Raw genomic sequence first — 5370 nt, 5'->3', positions numbered from 1 at the left:
GTAACGCCTCAGTGTGGCTGGTCACCATAGCTACGCGCGATGATGTAATTTTTTAACGCGACTTACAACAGCACGTCGGTTACTTGCCACAGCCAGAATACATTTTTTGTTTCAAAGGATGCTGCAGGAAGCAACAAAAATCCCCACTGAAAAAAAACAGGAATTTGGGAATTCCTACGGAGTTCAGACGTCACCATGACTATTTTCCGCTGACACAAAAGGGTGAGTTAAGTTTCCTGGTAATGTTAGCTAACATTTGCATGTGTTAGGGGCCCCGGTCAATATTTTCTATACGCTATATAAAGTACATGAACTTTAGCAACCATGATTTCACACCAAACCATGTATGCTGTGTAATGTTTGTGTTTCAGAACATTCCCGCTTTGCAAAATCGCCGCCGCAGACCGTCTGGTGGGCGTATCGTAATTACAACAATCGGACAACAGACCAAGAAAGCACAGAGGCTAAATACACAAGGTAATGAGGGTAGTAACAAGGGACAGGTGAAACATGTCAGGGCCGGGTAGACGATCACAAAGGTGGGAAAAAAGGCAGGAAGTAAAACAAGACATGACACAGGAGAAACAGAGACTACAAAATAAAACAAGAACTGAAGCATGGAAACATGCACAAGAATGGTACTGAGAAAAACCAAACTGAGTGCAGTACTACAGAACAGAAAACGGAAAAGGGAAGCAATTAACTAAATAAATCAGACAAAAAACACAAGTGAAAACCACAACCATCACAAACACGACCAGGTAGAAAGGTTGAGTAAACCTCCAGGTCAGACAAACTGTTGTGGAGGAGAAAGCTAATTTCAACTGTAAAAATATCACGTGTTTTTAAGAACACGTATACATACATCATCCATTGTGCATTTGTTGATATTCATAGCAGAGTGGAAGAACATAGCATGTATTTACATTGCTATATTCCTTCACTCTTTTTAGATGCTAACTGCATTTAATTAGCTCTCTACTTGTTCTATGCTTAATGACAATACAAATTGAATCTTAATCTGATGCATGGCCCGTTTTTACTCTGCAGTCTTTGTAGCCCATTAACTGTGAAGGTGCTCTCGGGCAACTAATGCTATTAATATGACATTGTGCTAGTAATGATTTTCTCTAAAGAGAAACAATAATCCATGGACAAGGTTCAAGGTTAGTCAAATCTGTCACTAATACACCCTGCACAAAGAGTTTTATTACAACAGCGACTGTTGGAGTTTTATAGATTTCCTGAGTGAATTGGTCTCCCAGACAATAGGCTCCCCCATAGAGTTTAGAGTTCAAATTACAACCAGGGATGGTTGGAAACATCTGTCCTTAGTGTGGTTTCCTCTGCTCTATGTTCCCTGCTAATGAAGCATGTCTACACTGTTATTTGTACACTGATGGAGCAAGGAGGGCACAATTTGATCCTTTGGAGTGTGTGTGTGTGTGTGTGTGTGTGTGTGTGTGTGTGTGTGTGTGTGTGTGTGTGTGTGTGCAAAGGGAGTTGGGAAGGCAATTACATGAAGAAGCAACCCGTGGCGACATTTACTGCTCTCATAAGCAAGGCATAGAGGAGTACTGAGTGTGACCGGGCAGCCTGAAGAACGTCAACACACACACGTAGACATGCTAAATTTTTGAATACACACTTCCAATATCCATTTTTGTGTATGTAGTTGTGTGTTTGGGCTAGACAGTCTTCTTCCTTGTCTATCTTTGTTTTTTAGCCTGCAGTGAGATGGTGTGATCCGCTCTGTGCTATATCATCATCCATCCTGAGAGCACTAATTATCTCAACATCAAAACCCTCATTATGTGTCTGGCTGGCTGCTGAGATCACACTGTAAATAATGATATTTCTCATTTGATATCCTTGCTCGCTTACAATGTGGCCAAATCTCAATTCTTCAGTCCTAAGTGGCACCTAAATCATTGAGATAATTACTATCATCTCATGCAGACTGTAAACTGTGTTTCAAAACTGGGACTACAACAGCAGACACTAGAACAAACCTGAGGTTCTGTTTTTCACGTCACCACTAAAACAGATTTAAAACAGTTTGGAAAGAACCACATACTGACTTTTTTGTCAACATTTCATCATTATATTTCCTGTTATGTAGAAAAATAAGTATCAGTCTTGAGAATTTAAATTTTTGTTTTTGCTTACCAACTGTACCATGACTATACCGTGGCTGGGGGTGTGGCCTTGATCAAGTGCCATGATGTCTCTCTCTCATGCGTGGGCCAAATTCTTTGGGCTCGCAAAACAGACAAAGGGGAGGTAACCTTGCCACTTTTGACCTCACAAGGAGCGATATTCCAGATCGGCCCATATGAGCTTTCATTATCTCAAAGGAAGAGCAGGATACCCAGGGCTCGGTTTACACCTATTGCAATTTCTAGCCACTGTTGGACCCTAAGGCAGGCTGTGGGAATTCAAATGAATGTTAAAAAAACCTAATAGATTGAAATTTTTCTGCCACAGAATCTTTAAAATGTAATAATAAGTGTGATGATAACATGTAATGGCAAAAATTTATTTTACCAGTCAATTGCTGTAAAACAACAAAAGAAGAATCCCTGGCAGAAGGGTACTTTAAAAAACATTGAACGCACCATGCAGTGCAATTGAGCGCACCATTAAGTCCAGTTGGTGTTGTTTCTCCGAGAAATTTTACTCCAGTCAGCTATCAGCATTTTGAACTTAAATTTAAATGGTATGCAAGCTGTTAACTAACAGTAGGGTAAGTGTATGTAGTAGGCGAATGTAGTGTTAGCTAGCATCACATGCATCCGTCTGTTGCCGCCAACATTTATTTTGTAGCACCAGAGAGCAGCGCAGGCATTTGAATGCCACAGAAATGAGGCACTATATATATTATATGTATATAAAATGTACCGGCTGTTTAAGGTTGCGGTACCCAACCCTAATCACAGTATGTGTGATTGTAATTGCTCCAATTAACTTGTGTTTGTTCCAATGCTACAGTGACATCCAGATGATCCAGATGTTCAAAGGCAAATCTACTATTTAAGGAGCATGCTGCTCAAAACACATGAATACTTACAAGCTACAAAGCATGGTACTCCACTCTGACCCATCCAGTTGTAAAAAAAATCTACTTTGGGTAATAACCCATGATTGTGTAGTATCCCTTAAAAATAATCTTAATATCCCTGGAAGTAGTTTATTTCAGGGCTGACATAAAGCTAGTTATGCTTTTCCCATTTGGAACTAAACAGCTTTACCATATTATTCATATTATTGCATGATTGCAATACTTTTGGTTGCTAACCAGTTACATAATAGCAGCTCTAAAATTCTCCATGTTTAACCACAGAATACAACAATTATTCGTCTTTAATCTGAATTGTGAATCAGTCATAAAAACTAAAAGCTAAAGGCTGAAATGCTCTTTTCTCTGCTTTTCTGTTCCCATGTCATTTTTGTTCACTCAGGGGAAAATAAAAAGCCTTTAAAAATACTTGTCCTATGCAACTGCCCCATCAACGTGCTTATTACTAGTCCTATACAATCCTGCCTGAGCTAAAACACAACGATGGGAACCAATGAGCGCCAACCATTCACTCACAGTCAGTGAAAATGTCAAATGTGTGTGCATACCAACTTGCTGAATTCTGTTTGCTACAATGCTAACCCATAATTTCGATTTTCTGTTAGAGCTCGATGAACAGAAACATGAATTAGTTTGGCACTGTATGTAATTTGGTTGTGGCAACAACAGTAATTGATGAATAACGTCACTGTCGAGCCATAATCATGCACGCGGATCCTCTGGTTATATTGTGTGCAACCAGTGGCTGGTTAATAAGTAAGGTGTGAAATAAAACTTGAACAAAAGGTTTTGCAGAAATAGATTTAGATTTTCACCTTGCAACCTCCTAGAGGGGTCATGAACCCTAAGTTAGCAACCTCTGTTCTAAAGTGGTTACTGACAGCTTTGGATGAACTAGCAGTTTCTGTAAGAAACCCAAAGACCAGCTTCCTAGTTTCCCACGATAACAATCATTTGAAAGTGTGAGTAAGTGCATTAATAATAGAGCTGACACCCAAAAAGCTTCATGGGCTCTCTCCACCCTCATCCACAGCAGCTACCACCACACCTAAAGTTCAGGACCCCTGTCACGAGCCCCCCCTGAACACTCCTGATACAACAATAATAGGAGGTGTTCACTCCAAACACACGGAACAATGACCCGCCACTGGCCGATGTTTACATTTCCCTCTCATGCCCCACAGTCACCTGGAGCTGGAATAATACGGAGAAGCAAGCGCTTACACCATAATGCTGCCCCCCTCCACACACACACACACACACACACATACATGCCCTTGTGTTGTTTTTCCCTCAACATGAAAAAAACACTTTTGTTGTCCCAATCTCAATGTTTTGCTGCTATGACATTTTTTTGTTGTTGTTTTTTTTTTTACATTTTCGTCGTTTGTTGTCTTTGTCCCTTCTGTCACTTTTTTGACATTTTCAGTGAAGTTTTTGACGTTCTCTTCCAGTGTTTTGTTTTTCCAGTTTTTGTCACTTTTTTCAATATTTTTTATGCTTTTTTTCCACAATGTATACCTTTGTTTGACATTTTCAACCTCCCATATTTCTGAAACAAAAATTTGAAACGGGTCACATAAATGGAAATAATAACTGCTCTGAAACTCAAAAGAGAGGGTGAGAGCAATCTATGTCTCGTCACCAGAGGTCGGTAGTAACTAGTTACATTTACCAAATTACATTTACTAGAAGTTATATAGAAGTTTCTGAAAAACATATTCTCCTAGGAGTAGTTTTAAATCACTATACTTTTACTTTTACTTGAGTTGATTTGTGAAGAAGAAAAGGTCTTACTCCGCTACATTAGGCTATAATGAGCTTGTTACTTTTCTTTCTTCCTCCATTGGTATTCTATGTGTCATTGTTTTTACCCCCCCCCCCCACCCCGATTTACGTCTCATTTTCATGTTTTATTTTTAACACAGAGAGTCCGCTAAAGTCTCTTAGCAAAAAACAAAGATGTCAGAATCAACCGTCGGCAAGGCAACACAGACGAGGAGGAACCCCGGGTCTCATAGTGAAAGCATGTTTACCTTTTAGTAAAAGTGCAAACAGCAGCTACATTATGCAAAGTCTTCTGTATCGACCAAAACAAAAAGGACATGTCAGCATTCAGAAAACTCGACATGTAACTTGAGGAAACATGTCATTTTTGTTTTTGCTTTGGATAGTTACATTTTTGTCTTTTAGGTTACATATGTATTGAACAGCTCCTATATACACTCACCGGCCACTTTATTAGGTACCCCATGCTAGTAACGGGTTGGACCCCCTTTTGCCTTCAGAAC

The sequence above is a fragment of the Etheostoma cragini genome, chromosome 18, assembly GCF_013103735.1.
Source record: "Etheostoma cragini isolate CJK2018 chromosome 18, CSU_Ecrag_1.0, whole genome shotgun sequence".
Lineage (NCBI taxonomy): Eukaryota > Metazoa > Chordata > Actinopteri > Perciformes > Percidae > Etheostoma > Etheostoma cragini.
This window is presented reverse-complemented; position numbering follows the sequence as displayed.